We start from the raw sequence: 11,895 nt of genomic DNA, 5'->3' as shown, positions 1-11,895 counted from the left end.
GGCAGTATGCCGACATGATTGGGACGCGATGCGATGGCCACCGCGTTACGGAACTATTTCACACGCTATTTTAGTTCCTAAAGGGTCTAGGGGCACTTTGATCACTTCCCCTTACCCAAATCCGCCCATAACACTTAATTTCAGCCCCCAAAAGCATAATACACACTATTATTCAGTCTTTCTCTCAAAGAAAAACCCTAACCACCTCCCAAGAACAAGATTCAATTCTTCTTCTCAAAGATTAAGAATTCAAGCCTTTCAATTCAAGATTTCTCAAGAAAAGTTTCAAGAATAGGTTCCATTCTCCAAATTAAGGAACGTAAGGTATGTGGGACTACTCTAAAAAACTTGGGCATAAATTTAAATATTTTATCAAGATTAAAGATCCCTAATTTATGTTTTATAATGAAGTATTCGATATTGTTTTTGAAAAGTATGCATCATGGGATTGCTTTGATGAAAATATATGTTGTCTTGAATCACTTTTCATGGAAATTGAACTATATATATATATATATATATATATATATATATATATGATTTTGTGTGTTTTGTAAAGTTGATGGAGAGCATGAGCATGCATTCCCTCTCTTGTTGTGAACTAAAGTTTATATTTTCATTGTGAATGGTGATTCGGAATGCATGTATTAAGATTTGAAAGTAAGCTTCTCAACATCATGGTGTTTGACATAGTTTATATATGATAAGAGAGAGTTTCTTGCTTTAACTACATTCTTGCTTTAAAGAGAAAGAATTGCATATGATTGAATAAATTGACACGACCACCACATGTTTTGAATTTTGCAAAGAAAGGATAAATGCCTAAGTTTTCTTGAGATTTCAAAGTGATGACTCTATTGTGATGTTATGAATCTTGGGTGTTCATATGCATGTTTTGAATATAATGGACTGTAAATTTGATATGATATTGACCTGCAAGTCAGAGTATGACTATACCCGGTGATAGTATGCCCTTAACAGAACAAGTGATGAATGTTTTGAATGTATTAAAAATGGTTTTAAAGAACTAAAAGTTGGGCTTAAGAGAGTTAGATGGTTACCCGAAGAAAGCACGAGTCGAGAGACTCAATTCTGGGAATTGTGGTTTACCGACTCAGGATTTTTGGCACCATGTTGTGTGGTCTTGTGTGCCGTAATTTATGTCGTCCCAACTTAGGACTGTGGTTAGGAGCCATGCTTTGTGGTCTTGTGCCCTACCATGATATATTGTTATGATTGGGAATTATGGCACCCTACTTTGTGGACTGACGTGTCTCCCATACCAATACTCCAACCCTTGCGGCAAACTTGGGTTGGGGGCTTTGCCGCTGAGTCAAGGGCGGATCCCATACAGCCCGTGGGATGATCAGAATTGTAGGGTGTACTATCTAGCCCAGGAGAAAATAAAAAGTGAGTCATGATTTCTAAGAGTTGTTGAAATTCATTTCAGTATGCCCACGTGTTTTCACTTATGCATCATATTCATTGTTTTATAAAATTCTCTCATTATGTTATATAAAAACATGTTATTTTGGGTTGTTTCACATACCAATACTTTTTGTATTAACCTCTATATTTCAGGTTTTGAGGCTCAGTCTAGTGGTTCTGCTAAATAGTAGATTGTTGTCAGGCATTCAGAGTTGGTGAGCCTCCCTTACTTTAGAAGGCGTCTTGTTTACTTATGTTGATTTCATTGTTTTTAGTTCATGGTCTGACCGGGGGCCTTGTCCCGGTTTCAAACAGATTGTTGTGTTCAGTTGTAGTAGAGATTTCGCAGACGTGTATTAGATGGTTTGAGTTTTATTAAACTTATGTACTCATTACTTATTTGAGATATTAAAGTGACCATGTTTCCATTTATTTCCCATATTTTCTTAAAGTATATGAATTGTGTATATGATTGCCAATTAGAGAAGGGCCTCGTACCTTTATGGTTTGGGATGCCCGTCATGGCTAGGGCCTCGATTCGAGTCATGATAAACTTGGTATCAGAGCATGGTTCATGGTCCTAAGATGATTGCGAAATCGCGTTGGGTAGAGTCCTATTTATGGGTGTGTAGCACGCCACACTTATAAGCAGAAAACTACTAGACGTTTAGAAATGTTTTACTTTTCTTCATATTCTAGATCGTTCCATTGTTTTTTCCATTTGGAAGTCAATCCAAATTCCTTCTTTACTTTGAGTTTATTAGCTATATCTTATTGTCGAGTCGATTCAAGTGTAGAAGCTCAGAGTGTAAATGATGTGGTCCTTTCTAATTGAGTCCTAAACGATTATGAAATTGCACAAGGACTTGAGAAAATTCCATGAGTGCTTTAAAGTGTATTGATTTAAGCTTATACCCCTATCTACATCAATCGTGCGTTTGAGCCTGAGGTATGAAGTGTATTCAATCCTTTTTTTAAAATTCCTTATTGCGGATGTCATGCTTAAGGGTAATGATGTATGACAGAGTGTTGGAATGTTATTTCCACCCGAATAGTAGTATGTGATAAAGTGTCATAACCTATGAGCTGTAAGATGGTCCAGAAGTTAGTGATATGAATACACAAGCTTAGAAGTTAGAATGAGGGTGACTTTTGCATAAAGAAGGTAGTTTAGTTATATAATCGTTGATTGAGGGATATGTTGTTATTTTATAATGATAGACTAATGTGGTAGTAATATTTGTAGATTGTATGGTAGTCTGTGGAGGAAGTATTTGGCTATGATTATTGTCTCTTCAAAATAGGGAAGGTGCCTAGAGTGGATAGTGATGATGGTTATAGAAATCCGTTATAGGCTGTGAATGAAAACGGTTAGATTAGTCAATAAGTTATAAGTATAGACACATTATTGTACATGAAATTTTGAAGGTAGTTGTGATGTATGAATGGGTAAGTAACTATGATATGAGAAAGTGGGATATGTTGATAAGATCGTAATGGGTTATAATATAAGATTAAGATCAACTATCCTTATTATGCGCCTTTAGTATAGTTGTGCAAATCTTGTTAAGTTGTAAGTTATGCGATGGGAGGTTTAATGCGAGTATCTTAAGTGGTGGAGAATAAATTGTTATGTGATAAAGTGTGTGGATATGTATGCTCACGTGAGTGTGAGTTGTAGGAAGATGGCTATAGAGGCTAGCGAAAGTTAAGAGTAGTATTTTCGGAAAGCAAGGTCTTTAGAGTAGAGTTCATCAGGGAGAGTTTAGAGTTTAAGTATATGGTGATGTCTCTTTTGTGTTGAGAGTTGTGGCTATACATTTTGATGTAAGGTTATGTCCGAAAGTCTAGGAGTTTGACTTTGATCTAAGGGGGAGATGATAGATTAAAGTAGTTCCTAAATTTTCTTGTAGTGTCCAGGTTCAAGTAAGAATCATGATAAATCCATTCCTATTCAAGCAAGCTCCTCCTACTTCGATTTGAATGGACATTTACGAATGCCTTATGTATTCGAGTTTTGTCTATGTCTAAGGTTTGAGATGTCTATGTAACTCATGTCATGTTCCGACCTCCAAACTAGAAGCAATAATATCCCTCAGTGATTCAATATTCCAAGTATCCAAGCTCTATGATATGTTGTTCATGATCCATAAAAATCCATGTCTCACATAGTGCTTAGTTCGAAGAAACTATGCTTTCTATACGTTATAGATTCATTTTATGCCGGGATTAGCCAAGGTGATAAAATTTATGCTAACTCATGGCAAATTTCAGTTCTTTAAATGAGGATCAATCGCTTTAAGTAGCAATCATTGTCTTAGTTGTTAACTACATAAATTTCGGCTTTATGCTATATAGCTCATGATATGTGCACCCATGTTTCTCATTGTAGTCTGTCGTAAGAAATCATGTTGTGTTGTGTATATGCCGAACAACTCTTTACTTATGATCCAGACACTTGATATCTGAAGCACTTCATGTCTATTGTATCATATCTTCACCTCATGTCCCTCCTTGAGTAGTTCAATAAGTATAAGTTATGGTCTGATAGTGATACTTCCATTCTTGATGCTTATGCTCGAGTCTCTCAATGACCCTCCGTATGTTAGTATGATGGTGGTTGTGGAAGCGTGGTGATGCTTCAGGTAGAGGAGTAGATGTTCTTAAAGTTGAAAAGTTTTAAGTGATTTCTTGAGCTAAGATTATAGGAGAGGGGGGAAGAAGGAGAGGAACTTTCGTTACATGAAATAGTTAGAAATGAGATATGTGGCAAAAATCTTTGTGAGTGATTGAATTTGTTGTTATTAGTGAGGGAATCCATGAAGTGGGGTATAGTAATGATAGGCTTGAATTTTGTGATTGATGAAAACACAAACCAAAGTGCCATGTGTTTAGTATTCCTTGAAGTAAAACTTGAGGTTGTTGGATTATAGTGATGAGGTGAGGTGATTTCTTAATGTAATGCATAGTATGGAGTCCCATAGCTTAAACTAGCACCTTTTTTCTCCTAGTTAGGCTTCAACATAGGAGTATTATACAGTAGGACTTAAACTCGTATGGTTAGATATGTATTGGGATAATTGTAAGTTAGAAATGATAAGGAATGTAATTTATTATTTGGGGCATAGATAAGTTGTGTCTCTAAGTTCAAATCTTTTCGTTGTATCTTGTAAGATGGAGAATGCTTCTATGCTTATGTCCCGCGAGAATCTCATCTCATGTCTTGTACCAATATTAATCAGGCTGAGGATTCTTAGGAAAATTCATGCCTTACAATGTTTTGATCATGTGTCATAAAACATATGCCAAGATCATGTTGATGTTAAGTTTCGTTATCTCATGTTTTGTCCTTACACGTTTCCCTAGGGGTTATCATGAAGCTCGTTTGATGCCTTTGCATATTTTGTTGAGGAAAAATATTCAATACGATATTTCGTACTTTATTCTACACTTTTAGAGCTTCAAAAAGTCCCTACCTATCATTCATGGATGAATGATCCTAAGGGGGAGATAATGTAGCACCCCGCGTTTTGAACTAGAAATCGAACTGTTGTTCCTACGTGTGTAAGTTCTAATAGAAATTATTTCCAAGTAAGAATAAGTTTCACGATCTATATCCTTGCGTTTGAAGTACTTTCGAGGTGAAAAATCTTCATAGGAATCACTTAGAGCAAAGTGAGCTGAGAGCTTTTGATTCGGCTAATTTTTGGTGTTCGATTTCACAAGGGTCATCTTTGAATGAGTATAACTTTATGAATATGTGGAATTTGGCAGATTAAGAACCACCAAATTGTAGATAATTGAATTAGCTTTCCAACGATACCAATTTCGCCTTAATCCCAGGAACAAATCAAACCACACCTCTCTCCTCCAAATCAACCGTCTCTCTCCTCTCTCTCGACAGTCTTTCTCAACTCTCTCCTAACCAACAGTTCTGCAAAATTTCTCCTTTTAAGCTCCAGCGGCAAATAGCTAGGCGAGTTTTTTTTCGACTTTCAACTGTAAATCGACGTGTAAAAATAGAGGAACTTGAGGCAACTTCTCCAGTGACAACAACTTTGAGTTCTTTGTCGTCCCATTTCTTCTTTCACAGGTAAAAAACTATGACTTGAGCCAACTTCTCTTCTAGTATTGTTAATTATTTTAATATTTCTTACTTAAATTTAAAATGTAGACTGAATAAAACCCTAATTTTTGGCATTTATTCTCTACTCTTTTCAGTGTGAAATATAATTTTTTATTTTATTGTGGTTCTTGTTGTCAAACTATTGATTCGATTTGTTGGTGATTTTTGGTCACCGTTGATGTTCTTAGTGTGCGTGTGTTGTGTTGGTATTGCTGGGTTGATTTGTTATTTTTCTTGGTTAAAGTGGTGTTATAATAGATGAACCATCTGACACAACAAATTAACTATTTGATATAATAGATTAACCATCTGATGCAATAGATTAATCATCTGATGCAACAGTTTAACCATCTAACGCTACATATTAACCATTTGGTGCAACAGATTAACCATATGATACAAAAGATTAACTATTTGATGCAACAGATAAACCATCTAATAAAACAGATTAACCATTTGATACAACAGATTAACCATCTAATGCAACATATTAACCATCTGATCTAACAAATTAACCATCTGATCCAACAGATGAAACATCTGATGTAATAAATTAAACATCTAATGCAACAGATGAACAAAAAAATCATTCCTCTATTGCGATAGATGACTCTTCTGTTTGGAAGAAATCTAAACAATATTGATCCAATAGATAACTTATTTGGCAACAAATAAATGATTTATTTCAACAGATGTGTGGCCTATTTTTATTATTTCCAACGGATTACTCATCCGCTGCAACAGGTTGCTTATATATTGCAATGGATGAGTGATCTATTTTTATTATTTCCAATGGATTACTAATCCGCTGCAACAAATTGGTTACATGCTGTAACAGATAACCTACCTGGTACAACAGATAAGTGATCTGTTTTATTGTTTTCAATTGATTACTCATCCGCTCAACAGGTTGGTTATATACTGCAATAGATATCCTATGTGGTGCAATAGATGAGTGATCTGTTATAATTATTTCTATTGGATTACACATCCGCTGCAATAGGTTGGTTATGTATTGCAACAGATAACCTTCCTGGTGCAACAGATAAGTGATCTATTTTCATTATTTCCAACGAATTACTCATCTGTTGCGACAGGTTGGTTATGTGTTGCAATAGATAACCTTCCTAGCGCAACAGATGAGTGATCTACTTTTATTGTTTTCAACGATTTACTCATTCGTTGCAATAGGTCGGTTATATGTTGTAACAGATAACATACCTAGTGCAACAGATATGTGGTCTATTGGAACTGTTATTTTATTATTGTGTATGTTAGATTTACTGTTATCCCTTTTTAACGATACATTAATCAATTATAATCTATTTTATGTTCCTGTTAATTTAAGATAATATGACTCCCAAAAGAAAAGAAATCGAATCAAGTCCAAGTAAAGGAACAAGTGAAGCAACTAGGCTACATCCAGCACTCTATGAGCTTGCTTTACAAGTGTTATCTCAATCATAAATAGAAGATAATGAACACGGGGAGGAGGAATATTTCAAAAGAGATGATCCAAATACTAATAGCTCTTCCACCAAAGAGTTGGTCAAAACCTTCAGCATTGATCATTATCCTGTGAGAATGTAGTACGATGGTGCCACAGATTTAACAGGTGATTTTGTGGTTAAGTCATCCATAGAAAAATCTTTCGACGCCTTCAGAAAAATACTTCGAGAACAAAAACTAGATTCTTATATCAGGGAAAGCTTCTTTGGGTAATATCTTGATTTGCCAGAGGACAACAATGCTTGTTTCCAAATAAAAATGGTATATGATCTTCTCAAGCATAGATTTATGTATGAAAACAAAGATAAGATGGATGAGGTATGGATAAATTACTGTGGCATGCCTGTTTGTTTTGGTTGGAAGGAGTTTGCCATAGTTACTGGACTAAAATGTTCTTTTTCTTCTCAAGTTATACCTACTCTAACCCAAAAAAAGCACCACACACACCCAAAAAATGCAAAGGCAAGTCGAGTGATCATGATAACCTGATGTCTATTGTTGTTCCAAGCTTCAAAAACAAAAATTTGATTGAAGCGTTGAAAGGTAAAAGATTTTCAAAGAAGCACAAGCAATCATTGTGCTTGGTTTGGTTTGTACATAATATTCTTTGGGCGAGAGACGTTAACAACAAAATAAGCCTCGATTTAATAAATCTCTCCAAGGATCTTGAGGCATTTAATAGCTATCCTTGGGGTTATAAAAGTTTTAAAATGACAGTCAAATATTTGTTGACTCCGTTAACGCCAAATATAGTCAACTTATATGGCTTTCCATGGGCTTTCATGGTAAATATTTTTTTATTATGATATGATTCATTTTTTTTATTCAATATTGCTTTTGATTTATTGGCATCATGTTCTAGGCTTGGGCATTTGAAGCCATTTCTTATTTGAGACAACAAGTGAACTGCCAGGAAGAAATTTTCTTTCCAAGAATCCTAGATGTTGTAGGCCAAAATTGATAAAAATGCAAAATTTCTTATTCTTTTCAATCCCCCGATGTAAGCAGTAAGTCTAATTCTAATCAAGTTTTTATTTTAATTAATGATTATTTTAAATGATTTCATCATCATTCTAATGTTGTACTGATTTATTTTAGATTGTCCATCCGTGGCTTGTTTCAACCAATCGAGAGTTGAAAATGCCATTTTTTCTTACTTTACGATCTGTGCAAACTTTATCGAACCTTAAGGTCGTTGATAGAATAAAAATAGAATTATTTGGAGCAACAACCATCATAAGAAAAATAATTTTAGAGGGTGGACTTGTTGTTGTTGATAATAGTAGTGGTAGTGGTAGTGCTGTTGTTGTTGGGGCTAATGATGCTCCTTTTACAGTTTTTGAAACAACAAACCATTATGATTATGATCATACTGGTTATATTGATTTTCCTACTTCTAGTGAATATGCTGCATGCAAATGGAAAGACTACAAGGTGAAACATGATGGAGTGATTAATGTTATTAATACACTAACTGCTTCTGTAAAGAAAATGACATCTAAGAGGGGTGTCATTTCATCAAAGAGGATTTCATATCCATACACTCCACTAGAGATCAATGTGGCTAAGAGCAGAAGGAAAGATATTTCCAGGGCATCATCAAGCATCGAAAAAAGTAAAATTACAACTCCTTTGTCTTTGTCTTGCATCGTTGTTCAATGTATAAGGGCCACAAAAGAGCAACATGAGCTGAAGAAGGTGAATGTATATCATTTGTTCCAATAAATAATAGGCACATATCTGTTTCAACAGATGATACATCTATTGAAAATTATCAAATAGATATATACATCTACTATAACTGTTGTCTAACTTGTTGCATCAGATCCGTTATCTATTGCAACATATGTCCGTCTATTTCATCAAATCAAATAGGTTTTCGTATTGTTTTAATTTTTATCAACAAATTAGTCTTATGTTGCAACAGATGGGTCATCTGTCGAAATTATCATACCGCTCTGTTTTGCCTGTTTAAATTTATCCCAACAGATGATCCATCTATTGTAACATAAGACTCATTTGTCACAACAGATAGACAATCTGTTGTATATTTATAATTAGCATTGATAATTCTGGATTTCCAGGTGGATATCACAGTAGAAGCTGCTGTTGACTAGCATAATATCACAGTCGATAATCTATCAACTGCTTCCAAAGAAGAAGAAAAAGTGAAGCCTGTCAGTTCGGGAGAATGGAAGAATTACCCGTTGAAAGGTTCAACATCTCGGACGAGGCTCCAAAAAACCTAACAAAGTTGATCAATGACTATTCAGAATGGATTTTTGATGGGATGTTAAAGCACCATGCTGACAGGTACATAAATTAATTTTTAAGATATTGATTTATATATTGATTTATACAATGTTTATTGTAAAAACATGGCATTAACACATATAAATCATCATGTAGAAAATAAAATGACGAACACTACAAAGTGAACGAATCGATTCTTGGTTTTGATATGTTCGAATTTTTTATTGCTCATCTCAGAGCGAAGAATTGGTTCTATTTGATGTCACAACCCCAAACTTGCTGGAATGATGAGGTTTAAACGGCATACATATTACTATTAATTAATACTTTATTTAATTACATCTGTATATTAATTTTTTCATCACGTAATCTAAAATATTTGATAATGTGTGCAACACATCGATGTCATTTTTTACTACCTCCGAAAGAAGGCTAAGTTGCAAACACAAGAACAATATAGATACACGATATATAATTATTTGTACAAAGTTTACATCAATAATGCCTATGATAGGTATTATCAATAACAACCGGAAGTTTCCCAAAAAGAGGAATTCTTAATCAACATCATCAAAGGTTTTAGCATTCCAGCTGGCTTAACTTGGCATTTGGTTGACGAAGTGTACATCCCAATCAATTGTGGTGATGAATTCTATTGGGTGTTGGCTGTCGTCGTTCTAAAAGAGAGGTACATCCGAGTTTATGACTCGATATTGCGAAGGAGACGTTCCGGGCCGTCGTGTGAGATACAAATGCTGGATAAAATATTGCCTACTTACCTTGATATGAGTGGCTTTTTGGACCAAAAGGTTTGTACTGATTGGTCGATGATTGAATCATACCGGGATAAAATGGGTAATCCATTTGATATACAACATGTCGAAGGAATTGTTCAACAAACCATTGGTAGCCTGTAAGTATAAGTATCATCATTTAGTTTTATTTTATAAATTTCACAACGCTTACATGAACTGCAAGATATGGATTATCCATTTTTTAAAATGTAGGAATTTCAGTCTTTTTGTTGCCGCTTATTTTGAGTATTTGAGCGATAGATTACAAGTACCAAATGATGGACCCGATGCCAGATTACTCCGCAAAATATATGCTGATCTTCTATGAAAATACAGAGAAGTGAAGCTCAGAAATCGTACGCAAGCGACATTAAAGATCCACGAAGACTAAAGCCGAATTTCGTAGCACTGGATGAAGAACAACTTGTCCATATTGAGTAGATCTTTATAGCTTGAGTGTGTCAATGTAATAACCTATCCTCCTTGGTTAAATTGTTAATTTATTGTAGAGTAGATCATTTGTACCTATAATAATTTTTTTATATTTCACTTATTTGTTGAGTTATTTCATGTAATTTCCGAAGGCTTCAATTTATTTTATGCCGTCTATGAATATAATTTAATCCTTATTTTTGAACTTGTTAATTGAAATGGAATACTAGATTCAAATATCATAATAGATAATACATCTGCTGCAACAGACGATATATCTTATCAAACGAATTTTGACATATGTTGCAACATGTAGTCATCTGCTGGAAATTATATAACAGGCTTCCTACTTTTTGGATTTATTCCAATATATTACCTATCATTTGCAATATATAGATTGTAGGTTGCAACAGATTGTATATTTGTTGTGACAGAATGACAAAAAAATCTGCATAATGCAATAGATGACCAACCTATTGCAATAAATAATCAATCTGTCACAACAGGTATGATATCTATTACAACAGATAGACAATATGTTGTATTATAAAAATTCAACTTTTGTCAGACATAAAAAATTTCCACTACAATGTAAAGTGAACAAAGTGTCTTGAACTAAAAAATTGTTATTGTGTTAGTTTCTGTCTTTATACACGGGTTCCAACTATTTAGTTAGTACCCCATAAGCCTAAACCTCTTGCATATTTTCCACAACGGCGTCGCACATATCAGATATTTCTGTTCCAGTCAGCAAAAACTCGATGTATGCAAGCGAGTACGGCCCCCACGTGACACCAATTTTATTTTTTTGAAGGTGGATGTTCTTATTTCGACCTTCACAATCCCATAATTTCTTCTTCAAGACTTCCGCCGGCAAATGATCCATCAGTTTACTCTGCGTCAATAACTTAGGGAACAACTTCAAGAGTGGTTGCACGTGGTTTAAAAACTTGTCCTTCCTAAAGACACGTAAGTTGCAGTCATAAACCTTAATCTTTCCCTCATCGAGTAGTATCTCAACAACAAAAAAATGTTTGACTTCCACGTTCATTACTGCAAGGATTCTCTTTGCCTTGGTGTAGCTCTTGTCGTTTGGATATGACCTCTTTCCTCTAACATAGTTAATCATGTCTTTATCCCATTTGAACGTAGAAACTAACTGATCAAATCCTTGGATATCGGGAGAAGCTTGCCTATGGAGAGTATTGTGCATACTCTTGAAATTATTGTAGAAGTTGAGGTCCATTATCTTATGGGCAGTATCATAAGCATCCGGGTACGCTAATTGCTTGCCCTTCATAAGGTAGAGAATTTCATCGACATACTATGGTATAAGAAGATAATTTTTAAATA

This window comes from Capsicum annuum, chromosome 3 (assembly GCF_002878395.1).
Source record: "Capsicum annuum cultivar UCD-10X-F1 chromosome 3, UCD10Xv1.1, whole genome shotgun sequence".
NCBI classification, from domain to species: domain Eukaryota; kingdom Viridiplantae; phylum Streptophyta; class Magnoliopsida; order Solanales; family Solanaceae; genus Capsicum; species Capsicum annuum.
The sequence above is the reverse complement of the archived record's forward strand: the minus strand, read 5'-3'. Positions refer to the sequence as shown.